The 12,927-nt window shown below is 41.1% G+C and overlaps 1 long non-coding RNA gene across 1 annotated transcript; it reads left to right on the top strand.

Annotated features, from left to right (window-relative positions):
- The first annotated feature begins 5,125 nt into the window (after positions 1 to 5,125).
- LOC309536546 lies at positions 5,126 to 7,178 on the top strand. The gene is made up of 4 exons (XR_014221605.1): positions 5,126 to 5,253; positions 5,613 to 5,754; positions 6,464 to 6,575; positions 7,028 to 7,178. It is a non-coding gene; the product is annotated as an uncharacterized lncRNA (long non-coding RNA).
- The last annotated feature ends 5,749 nt before the right edge of the window (positions 7,179 to 12,927 follow it).

Here is a 12,927-nt window from a genome sequence, read left to right as displayed (position 1 = left end):
TTTTACAATATTTCTCTAAATAAATTTTTAAACTTTCTTCCAATCTTCATCCACCATCTCTTCTCCCTGGTTTCGGGTTCTGTCAGTCCTTTCTGTCCATTCCATCTCGTCCATCAACCTGGTGATCTTCTGTCCGAGGCTCTTAACTCTTTTCCATGTCCCTTCTGCAGATCTTCATATTTATACCTGCACTTTACTTTGTCTTCTGCTGATCTTGTTCTTAGTTTCCTTCCTTTGTCACTGAGGAGTAGATCTCGGGGAGACTCCAACCTAACAATGTCTTTATCCCTTCTCGACAGGTCAGCCCATTCTCCATAGTCAGCACTGAAATCCAAAATTTTTTTCAAAGCATGTTTCAAAGTCCCTCCAAAGTTAAAGGCCCCCACAACTCCAATCTTCCCCTGGCCCAAAACAAGATCCCAGAAGCCAAAACCTCCCTGCATAGGGGGATCTATCCAACTTCCCATCTCCAATCCAAACGGGACTCCATCTCTCCAAATCTGACTTTCTCCAGATTCGGTCATCAGAAACAGCAGCTTTTGTTCCTGCAAGGCCGCGGCTCTCTCCACTTGTATTACTTGAGGTTCAACAACAACCTCCTCCTTTGTCTTCTCCACAGCTTGCCCTGTCAAAGCAGATTCCTGGGTCAGTTCCTGAGTAGTTTCTGTATAGGTGTTCACTTTTTGTCCCCCATTAGTCATTTTTTCTCCAAAATTGTCAATTGCAATAGTCATCAAATCCATCTTCTCATGAAGCTGTTCCAATAAAGCACTTGTCTTGCAAAAAGCAATCACTAAGGCTTCTTCTGTCCACATTCTTGTCCAAGGTCAATGTCTAGTTCTCACAATCTTTAATCTCTACAGCTGGAGAGTTCCCCAGCTCCACTCCAACAACAGTTTCAAAAGCTCCCTCTAGGGGAAACAGTTTCTATTTGTATCCGTCCTTTTAAAAGCAGATCCAGCAACAAAATTACTTTCGTTTTTCAAATATTTTGCTCCTTTTAAGTGCAAAAGGAAACATTGGAATCAATGTTTCTCTTATTTAACTATCTGTCAACATACGTTTTATTCACAGTCAATGAACTTTCCCAAAACGTCTGTCTTCCTGGCAGCCCGTTCCCAGGTTCAAAACGGTGGAAATTTATCTTTCTTTACTCTCTCTCCTGCAGGCTTGAACAATCTAAGATTTCCCCCCTCTTCTCCTGCTTCCAAGGGGGGTTTAGTAGTTTTAGCCAATGGAGATTTAATCCTTTACAAAAGACTTTCCAGACTTTAGCTTGCAATGTCTTTGCTTCAATCTATTTACAAAAGCGGAAGGCGGATTTCCTGTTTAGAACCTTCCCGCTTCGGTGCCAAATTAAGATATTTAATAATCCAATTTTCCGTTCTACTCATGGGTAGTTGTTTAAAGTCCAATTGTCCACAGGAAAAAGTCAGCGCTCTCCGGCAACAGCAATGCGGCTTCACTCCGTGAAAAAAGCAGTCGATTCAAAGCATCCCAATGTTGCTCCGGATCCCCGAAATCAGATTTCCCCACGAGTAGGGGAGGTGCAAAAGGTGCCAGCCAAATCCCACATCCACAGGCTTCTCCCGCCTGTGGTTTTTAATGGGTCCCCGCCTCGCCGTGGCGGTCCAGACCCTGATTTCCACGAAGCGGATTCCTCCCGATCAGAGGAAATCCGCCATTGCCGGAGACGCTAACCTGGAAGTCCATGGTTTTTTTTCACTACATGTGTTTCCTGTATACAAATTATGTCTGCATTCTGTTTTGATAATATATGTTCAATGTTATTCCTCTTAACTTTATGATTTAAACCATTCACATTCCATGATATTATTTTCAAACCCATCTTTATTGATAATTAAATACAAAAACTTTATTCCTCAAATCTCAAATCTTTTCTTCTTCTTCTTCTTCCAGTGGTACATCCTCTTCCTTCTTGCCCAACTCTTTACCGTATCTTCTCATAAATTTCCCTATCTCCTGGGTAGGTTTGATCTTAAATCTCTTGTCCTTGTAAAAAAAGGAAATCCCTTCCAGGAATTCCCACTTATACCAAATTTCATTTTTTCCTCAACATCAGAGCAATGTCTATATTCTTCTCTTCGTTTCAAAAATCTTTTTGGCATTTCTTTATAAATTATAATGAATTTTTCATTTATGCATAATTTCCTGTCTTGATTGGTTCGTAAAATCAAATCTTTCATTTCCCTTGAGTTGAAGAAGACAAAGCAATCTGCTGGTAATTTTTTGCCTCTTTCTGACTTATATTTGATCCTGAAGAACTTATCAACTGTCGTTCCTACTTCTTCTTCTTCCATCCCAAGCCAATTTGCTATTTCTGTAATTAATCTTTCCTTTATATTCTCTCCTTCTTCTATTACACCTCTAAAGCAGAGATTGAACTCCTTCTGCTTCATCTCCATAAATGCCAGGGCATCCATGGTTTCTTCGTGCATTTTTGTTAATTCTGCAACTTCTAATTTTATTTTCTCACCCTCCTTTTTATTTTCTCTAATCTCTTTCTGTGGTTTCTTCACCGTCTCCTCCAGGGCTTGAGTATTTATCCTTACCTCTCCCAGCTGGCCTTTTAATTCTGCCACTGATTTGTCAATTTTTTTCCTTCATTTTGTCAAATTTGCTACCCAATTTTTCCCCAGTATCTTTTTTATCATCTTTTATATCCTTCCTAATGTCTGCCAGTATCTCTGCAATATCTATTCTAGGTTCTTCCTGTTTTGAATTCCTCCTATCTGTTGGTGTGACTGTTGGTCCTTTCTTCACTGTCATTTTTCCCATTTTTTCCTCTTTGTCTAATTTTTATCCTTTTTCTAATTTCCTGTAATTCCTTATTTGACCTCAGGGTGTCGCTTTTTACTTCCAATCCAATTTCAAATTGCAATGTCTAAATTGGCCACTTGGGACCCAATAGAGCAACTTCAGAAATTCAGTTGAAATAAACTCAGTTAGCCACTTGGTGTCAGTTATCTAAACAAAGAAGGAATTGAAGGCCAGAGGGGAATGACGAAGCAAAAGGAGGAACAAAAAGCAAATGGCAGAAATTCCCTCTACGATAGTAAAAGTTCTCTTCAGCTGCCCATTCAGCCTAATCCAATTCTTAAAGTCTCAACCACCAATATGAGAATGGTCCTCAGAATCCAAAGTTATTAAACAACCCCCCTTTTCAGTCTCTTCAATGACCTAATCCTCATAGAGTGCATGTCGGATCTCGTCTCCAGTTTTCCTTTTTCTGTGAACCATCCCTTGGAGCTCCCCGGGCCACATCCTGTTATTTGGCTTTGCCCAATGACCCACCCTTGCATCGCAGTGTTCACCTTCTGTTGTCAGATATTTCGGTTTTTAAGCCTTTGTGCTTTTTTATGTTTGTACATATTTTATGGGCTAATAGCCGTAAATAAATAAATGAATGAAATGAAATGAAAATAATCCTCAGTAACGGTATCGGAGTACACCAGCAGATCTCAGTTCCCTCAGTTTTAAAACCACGTTTTAAAAAATATGTCAGAATCAAGCAACAGATATTAAGCATCCAGAAAGGAAAGATAAATTCCACGGGCAAGTCTCTGGTTCAAACCTTTTGTAAAATTATAGTGACAAAATGCTGGTTCGTTAATCTTTCTCCGTTCTCATTGCCCAGTTACTTTCAGCAAAGTTGGCAGGGTCCCCCCCCCCAGGGCTATCAAGCCGCTACTTACTCCCATAACTTTTATTGTTGTGACACTGAAGCAAACTTTCAACTCTTCTGAATGTCTTTATATAGCTATTTCCTCTTTTCCCCAAAGGACTGACAGAAGTTAGCTATTTGTATCTACTTATCTCTGTTTGTAGCTAAAGCACTGATACACTTTCAATTTTGTAGTAAAAAACTTACTGTGCCATTTTCGCGCCAGCAGTGAGACAGACTCCCTGTTTGCTTCTCAAAGCTCTCCAAATTCCTTCTTTTGCCAAATAAGTCCAAATTTTCTCCACTTGCCTTCAGATTATCTTCTAATATCGGGAAATCAGCTGCCTTTTGCTATCGGAATTAAAGGCTTCACTCAGCAGAAGTAGTGAGTAGACCCCCTTACACCCACGCATCCATCCCCTCGGGTTTCATTTTTACAGGTCCGTCCACCCTTGGAGAGATATGCCAGGGGTGCCACTGGGTCCCCAGCACCCAAAACTCCCTTTTTGGTTTTTTTACTGGAGCTCACAGCGGCCTTGTGTAGCTCCAATCTTCTGCTAAGCTCGTATTTCCCCCGAGAGGCTAAATCCGTGTCCAAAATGGCCCCAGCAGCCGACCAGAAGGCCGCCAAAAAAAAATATTCAGAAGGAATACAGAATGAATGCTCCTTGTCGTGTACCATCAACACAACATGCACACCAAGGATGCTTAATAAAGGCCAGATAAGTCCAATCTCTGTGTAGAGCATGATATAACAACCCCTGATCTGAAGAGGGAGATTAGTGAGGATTTGCATGTATGATCATTTTTTTCATTTATTTCCATTACTTTTATACCACTTTTTGAATCTGTGTCATAGCTGTCAATGTTTCCCATTTTTTAAGGGAAATTCCCTTATTCCGAAAAGGATTCCTCACAAGAAAAGGGAAAAGTTGACAGCTATGATCTGTGTTCATCATCTGAGGCCCTTTTCTGCATGCCTCCCCCATGTGAGGTTCTGAGGTTGGCAACATGAGAATGGGTCTTCTCTTTAGTGGCTCCCCAAGGTTTGCATGGCACCTTCATTATAGATTTTTAGGTGCTGGGCCAAAAGGTCCCTCTTCAAGCAGGCCTTTAGCGGATTAATATTCTACAGCCTTTTAAATGTATCTGTGGGAAGGTGAGTTTATTGTTTTGCTGTTTTGATTTACTTATTTACTGGTTTTTAATCCTGTATTTTATTCTGTGAACTGCTCTGAGATCTTACAATGAAGGGTGTTATATAAATCTAATCAAACAACAACAACAACATTACTGGTTTCTGAAGCCACAGCAGGCACTGTGATTCTCCATTAGATTGGCTTCACTCCTGAACAGATGCCAACAAGTGATGTGAATGTGCTGTTTGGCCTTTGGGGTGCAGAACCAACAATTAGAAGACCTTTAGACCAGCAAGTCGAGTGAGCACCAATCTTTTGCAGTTGCTTGACTAGGGAACCCAGCCAAAGGTAGATTTCTTTGTTTGAGAAGTCTGCCGGCTTCTGCCAAAGCAGTCGTGTTTCATCCCTAGAAGAAACAGCACTTGCTTGGTAAGAAATCCTTCCTTCCTTCCTTTTGCTGGCTCTACTAGTGCTGTGCTGAGAATTCCTCCTGCCTTCCACCCATCCCTATCCTAAACAGCCTCCTTTTGTTCATTCTGCAAGCCCTTTTATAATGCTGTGATGTTTTTATTGATTTTATTATCTGTATTTTAACAGATTTTGTTTTAATTCTATTGCAGTTTAATTGCTTGTTAATGAAAATCCTTCATATGTCTTAGCTCTCCTTATTTTATTTGTGTTTTGCATTTTTATCTGTAAGCTGCCTTGAGTCTTAGGGGGTGGGGTGGGATATAAATCACCATCACCACTATGATCATATTAAGACTCCCCCCGCCTCTCCCTCTTAGCTTCCTTTCGGCTGATCTGAAGCAGGATCCATTTCCATCCACCATGAAGCATCTGATGATCTTCTTATTTGTTCTGGCTGTCACCTGCAGTGTAAGGACTCAGGTAACCCCAGAGCCGGTGACTTTGAAAAAGAAGGAGCCAGTAAGTATGAAATAAAAAAACCATCCTTTCAGACCATTGGTTGGGGCATCCACCTTCCTTGAGAGGCACAATACTTTTTTTCAAATATAATTTTATTTTTCATTTTCAGTTTTTACAAATATTTTGACAAGAAAAACAGAACCTTTGTAGAATTTACCTTCTCCTCGATTTCTCTCCTCTCTTTTCTGCGTTTATTTATTTCATATCTTTTTATTACTGCATATCCAATTCAAATATATTTACAGATTCTCCCTTAACCGCCAATATTTTAATTTGTTTAGAATGTGTCTTCAAACAGGCAATAAATTTACCCCATTCTATTTTAAGAAGTCTCTCTTCTTGATTTCTTATTCTTCCAATGAGTTTTGCCATTTCTGCATATTTCCTTAATTTCAATTGCCAATCTTCCTTGAGAGGCACAATATTCTGGTGTATAACTGGTTAAACAAAACTCCAAACATTGGACACTAAAGTGTTCTGAGGAGCTGTCAAAAGAGCTGTCTGTGTTTCACCTGAAGAATAAATTATTAAGAGGAGCAGCAGTAGCTGTTGTGTGGGGGGTCAGTCTAGATGATGTCCATGGCTCCCTTCTGGGCATGTGATTCTGTACACAGTAAAGCTTAGAATCTAGAAGAAGAAGCTGAAGCAGTCAAACCATCTTTAAATATGTGACTCACACGCATTAAGTGGTATCTCTCCCTACTTAAAGGGTTGTCCTTTTGGTACTTACCGAAGATCAGCTGCTGAGGGAGAAGATATGAGTGGCATTTCAAAGGCTGAGAATTACAAGGACCTCAAGTTCTGATGGGAGCATGGAGCAGGTTGGTTTGGACTGGTAGATTGTGTGGGATGAGGTACAAGGATAATTAGTGCATTGAATAATCTCCATGCATCCGTAAATCTGCCTTTGCCTCCCATGATTAAAATTGAGGCCAAAAATTGTTCCTTGCAATCCTAAAGGGATAGAGTGGGTCTCATGGGGGGGGTGATTTTGACGGAATGCTAGGGTGCAATTTGTGGTGGCAAAAGCAGTGAGACAATAGATCCAATTCCCTAAGGATGGATGTTTGGGGATGAGAGGGCGAGTCTGCACATAGTCTGGTTGACCAGCTGTGAATGAGGGTATCATGCTACAGATTTCTGTCATGGGAAGGCATTAGACTAAAAGTCCCACCCAGATCTCAAATTCTGTGATTGCTCCCTGCTTGGTAGAGAAAGTTTCACCTGATCTCTGGGAGGTATGCCTCCCCTCCCCTCTTCTTTCTCCTCACAGGTGAAGAGGCAACTCTGGTCATGGTAAACTGAAAAGCAGACTGGAATCAACCCATATGCTAAGCAGGTTCATCAAAATATCTCAAAGGCCTAATGCCTCTGCTTCCTTATTCCTTTAACCCAGAACCCAGATTTCATGGGCACCCCAAACAATGCCCGCCATTGCCTCAGATGACCTGTCAGAACCATGAAATGGCAAATAAATCATGACCTTCAAACCTGCCATTTGGTGTATTGAATTTAAACCTACAATATGCCTGTCCAGGAGTGCCAACAGGTTTTTCTGGTCCCACAGACTCTCCTTAACATTGATTGCCTACTTCAGGTCCCCACGAAAGAGTTCTAGAACCGGCAACTTGAAACTTACGTTGCAAACTGGGCAGAATGGGTGTGGGCATCAGGTGGGTTGGAAACTTTTTCAATCCCAACTATCATTGAACCCAACATGTTTTGACTACCGCCCATTTTGACTTTAGGCACTGTCACTGGAACTTAACCCCACCATAAGTTGAGAGTCACCTGTACCTACAAATTAGACACGTCATCTGCTAAGAAGGTCTCATTCCAAACAGCAATGCAGTTTAACAGACGGACCATAACACAGGTAGAATCAATAGCCAGGACAAGCTTGGCAAGATGGGGATGATATGGGGTGTCTGTTACAGCAAGTTTTTGCAGCTTCATTGGGCCAGGAATGGTTTTGTTCCCTGCCTTGTGGTGCTTGAATGAGCTGGACATTGTCTCCACTTTGCTGCACACAGGGAAATCCAGCAGAATTGAGAACACATTGTCTTCTTCCTTGTCACCAAACAGAGGAGCAGAGGCTGTATTGATAGATGCCACATGGACTGCAGGTGGGGGAGGACCTTGGGGTGAAGGAAGACTCCAGCCCTGGATCCTATCTATTGCCCCTCTGTCCATGAAGAGAGCTGCTCAGCAGCTCCTGGCCACTACACGGACTCTCCTTGGTGCCTGCCAATCACAGGTTGAGGGGGGTCTCCTCCAGGTGATGCATTCAATTGAAGCTTCCTCCCAATTTCCTTCCACAAAGCTCCAAACTTAAATGTCAAAAATCCCTGGTAGAGGACAAGGATCCTGAGATCACGTTAAGGGTAGCTAAATTCTGTGCTATTGCCAGAAAACGTAGGAAATAAGCTGTCCTATCATAATAATTAAGGTTTTAAATGATAATTTTAGGTTATATGTTAGTGACTAAGTTTTAATTTATATATTTTTTAACTGTTGCTATATCTGTATTGTCCCTGTTATACCTAATTGCAAATTCAAAGGTATCCCTATCGTGTTTTATGACTTGCTTGATATCATATGTGGGCTGGAACTGGTCTGTGACCGAAATAATAAAATTCATTCATTCATTCCATAATAATAATAATAATAATAATAATTTATTTATACCCCGCCCATCTGGCTGAGTTACCCCAGCCACTCTGGGCGGCTCCCAATCAAGTATTAAAAACAATACAGCGTTAAATATTAAAAACTTCCCTGAACAGGGCTGCCTTCAGCTCACACAGAGGGTCAGAGGATATCTGGCATTTATTAAGCATCCCTACAGGGGATGCTGTGTGGACAGTGCGTGACAATTAGCATTCATCCCACATTCCTTCCTGATTATTTGCAGGGTATTTCTACACCTTCCATTTCATTATTTGTCCATGCCACACTTTGCAGGGCATTTTCACGTTGCAGTTCTAGCCACAAAAAGTGCATTTCTTTTCTAAAAATTGTGTGTGTGTGTGTGTGTGTTTGTGTGCCAGGGCAAGGGCAAGGGCAAGGGCAAGGGTGGCGACTCTCCAGCCCCAATGAAGCCCACTCAGACTCCCCATTTGGTCGGTGACACCATTCTAGGCTAGCCACACCTTTTAGCAAATGCAAAGGTGGTTGGGAGGGGCCAAAGAGAGTGTCTAAAGCACTGGCAATCAGCTGATCGGTGGCCCTATGGAAGCCACAACTGTTGAGCTTCAACATGCAGAAAACCAGGAACTGTCTCTTGATGTTCAGCTGAGCTCTCCCCTCCTCTAGCTTCATTCCATAAGATCTAGCCCTGCTGTCTCTAGACAGAGCAGAAGAGAACAAACCTCCCCTCTCTTCTCTTTGTTGGGTACTTGTGTTTTTGAAGCATGCAATCACCGCTCCCTCTTCATCTTCTCTTCTCCAGGGGGAAACATGCCCAGTTGCTCCAGGTTTTCTAAACCACTAACCGTGTCATTATTTCCATACCTCTGACCGTCTCAAATAACACTTCAAGCTGACAAACACAACAACAACAACTACAGCAACAGCAACAACAGCAACAACAACTCTATAGTATCTTTATTAACCTCTGAGTCACTCTGGATTTCCATTCAGATAAGGAAAAATACCACCTAAATTGTAGAATAACATGCAACTATAGCAAAGAGGGGACCCAGTTCCTTAGCATAATGAGCATGGATTAATATTAATATTAATCCATATGAAAATGAAACACAAATGTAATATTGATTAAAGTATAAATATAAATTAACCTGCCTCCCTCCATGAACTGTATTTCAGGATTCAGAATACATTTCTTTAAAGCACAATAAATTCTACAAGTAGGATTAATAATCTTCTATTTAACATTACATTCAATCTCCTGTGATTTATAAGACTAACTTTTCCTTGACAGCATTCATTGTTTTCTATAACATATAATCAAAACAAATGTCCCCATTAATTAGATCCACCAAATGTTATCTTAATTCGTCTAACTCTTTTGGGTCCTCTTTTTTCTCCTTAAAATACCAAAGTACTGTATGTTATATACATAGTTGGAACTGCTTTACCAGATTCCTGGCTATTTATAAAATCAATACACAAATGCCAGTCCACCCCAAACTTGTCTCTTGTTCTTATTACTATGACGTCTATAATTTTAGCTCATTGCCTACTCTTCATTCTGAGGTCCCAGGGCATGTTGCAACAATTGAAAATGCAGTTGTAAAACTTACAGTTACAAATAGACTTGGTCCTGAATGTGGTATAATCAGCCTCATATAACCAACAACCTTAACTCTAATTAGTGCATGAAGGGGTTAAGACCATAGAGTAAGCTGTCTGTTAGGTCACTCCCCATCACAATGGGAGGAAGTGTTATCAAACCCTTTGTTCCCCCATTCCACCAGGTGAACTCTACCAGTAAGGATGTCTAACCTGGCTGCTCTAAGCTTAGACCACATAGCTTAAGCAAGCCATCTTTGTGTTTCTATACAAATAATTTGGAAACTCTCACCACTTTAGAACATAAATCTTACTGCCTGTGTTTTCTTGCTGCAGTATGGAAAAACATGTGAATCTGACTTTTGAAGAGTTTGCAAGTAAACAATTTTTAACTTTGGAAAGAACTTGGTAGGGGGTATTTTAAAGGTCTAACAGTCTATATTTTCATGCTTGACTTTGCTGCATATTTTGTGATTTTAAATCTCTGCTGGGATTCTCTCACCAAAGACCTGGATCTAGGCATCCAAGGAATGCTCCCTTTTATTATTTTAACCAGAATCTTTTTTAAAAAACAAAAACAAAACAACAGCAGCAACAACAACAACAACAACAACAACATTGAAAACGTACATCACAGGTGTCAAAGACCAAGGTAAAGAGGTATGGCTTCACTGCAAACTGTATAATGAGCTTGCCCTCTGTGTGGAGGGAGTTCCACATCTTAGGGGCTGCCACAGAGAAGGCCCTTTCCCAGGCCACCACCCCACGAACCTCTGAGGGTGGGGGAACTACGGATACCAAGAGGGCCCCACTGCACCTGAAAGTTTCTGTAGGAAAGAAGGCAGTATTTCAGTTATTTGGGGCCTGAGCAGCTTGAATTGATCCTGGAAATGAACCACCAAACCAATGCAGCTGTTTTCAGATGGGAGTTATATGTGATTTAAACAGAACTCCAGCCTGTAATCTGGACACTGCATTTGGGGACCAATTGAAGTTTCTGAGTTGGAGGTGGGTTAAGTTCCTTCACTCCACACCTGCTGTGACCCTAATAATTATCGGGGACACCCTCAACCCAGCCACTGGCTAATGCTCCCGTCCTTATTATTTTTAAACCTGTATGTCAAATGCGAAAAAATGCATTGAACTTGCTCATCTCGTCAACAAGAGCTTTCTTCCTCTCTTCTGTGGGGGGGAGTGAAGCAGCTCTCTCCAAGGTGCTGAAACTCTGTAATTTCAAAGACTGCTATCGCATTGCCTTTGGGGCGTCTTAACTGTGGGAGTCTCTTATCTTGACACTGCTGTGGAATGGAGGCAATATGCGACAAAACAGCACAAATCCGACTCTAGACCAGGGCTGGCTAGATTGACATCTGGTACAAAATCACAACACATCACAAAATCAGCATCACGTTAAGCAGAAAGTTTTACCTCCAGTCTACTCAGTGCTTCAACATTGTTTCACTGTGTGTTTTAGGATGAATGTTTGCATCTTCATGTTTGTTCAACGAATTGTTAGAATTTATAAATGGCTCAGAAGCCTGCTTTGCCATCAACTGATATATACATTTATAATTTTATTGATTTATTTCATCTACCAAAATCTATATACTGCTTGGTTGTAAAAAAAAATAAACAAGCCTCTAGGCAATTTGCAACAATATGAAATAAAACATTAAAGTTATTGATTAAAACAGGTATTAATAATATCTAAAAGTTTATTAAAATTGACAGTGGCTAAAAACAATAACCAATCCGCAACAAAGGCAACAATAACCCACCATGTATCCTTTACAAGTCTGAATGGGCTTGCCTTAAAACAATGGTTTAGGTGCTGAATAAAACACTGTGAAGGAACCTGCCAGGTATCAATAGGCAGGGAGTTCCAAAGTGCAAGTGCTAAAAGATTGGTTTCTTACAACTGAGGAAAAAATATTATGTGCCACCTGTAACAGTAATAATTTTGGGTTTTGTCCAACTAAGTCTTGCGCTGTGGCCCATTTAAATTAATGGACATAAGTTAGCCACGGTCCATAAACTTCAGTGTGCTTACTCTGAGTAAGATCAAAACTGAATACAGCCCCTTGTTAGCAGTGATTCCCAAAGTCTTCATTCCTTACGGGTAGCATTTTTTAATATGCATTGAGCAATCCAATCCCCCCCCCACGTTGTCTTTTCAAAGGCTTACAGAGCTTAGCTGGGAGGCAAATTTGCAGTTGGTCACCCAGAGTTCCCCTTTGCCGACTCAAACAATAAGCTTGAAGGTAAGCCTTGCAGTTAATTAAATATGCTAATTAACCCGCAGCCCTTCATCGCGTCCGTTATTACAGGGAAAGGCGGGGTTCTCCAGAATCGCACAGCGTAGCTATGCAGTTGTGAACGCACGAGCCTCCTGGTGTGTTGATGTCTTGGGAAGTGGCATGCGAGAAGGATCCCCCATAGCACACAGGGCGTGGCAGAGCTCCACACGACACATTCAGTCAAGCCACAGGAAGGACTGAATGCTATGGCAGTGAGAGCCCATCTCCATGCTTTAGGTCAAGGCTATAAAAGACAGCAAATATACATAGGGTGATATATACTTCCCTTAAAAGAGTCGAACCTGTAGAAAAATGCTTTGTATCCTTTTCATATAACAGGCCCAATATTGTCATAATAATAATAATAATAATAATAATAATAATAATAATAATAATAATTTATTTATACCCCGCCCATCTGGCTGGGCTTCCCCAGCCACGCTGGGCGGCTTCCAACAAAATATTAAAATATTGTAATACATCAAACATTAAAAGCTTCCCTAAACAAGGCTGCCTTCAGATGTCTTCTAAAAGTCTGGTACTTGTTGTTCTCTTTGACATCTGGTGAGAGGGCGTTCCACAGTGTCTGGTTCCCTGTAACTTGGCTTCTCGCAGCGAGGGA

Source organism: Podarcis vaucheri, assembly GCF_965113315.1.
Source record: "Podarcis vaucheri genome assembly, chromosome: 7".
Taxonomy (NCBI): domain Eukaryota; kingdom Metazoa; phylum Chordata; class Lepidosauria; order Squamata; family Lacertidae; genus Podarcis; species Podarcis vaucheri.
This window is presented reverse-complemented; position numbering and strand designations above follow the sequence as displayed.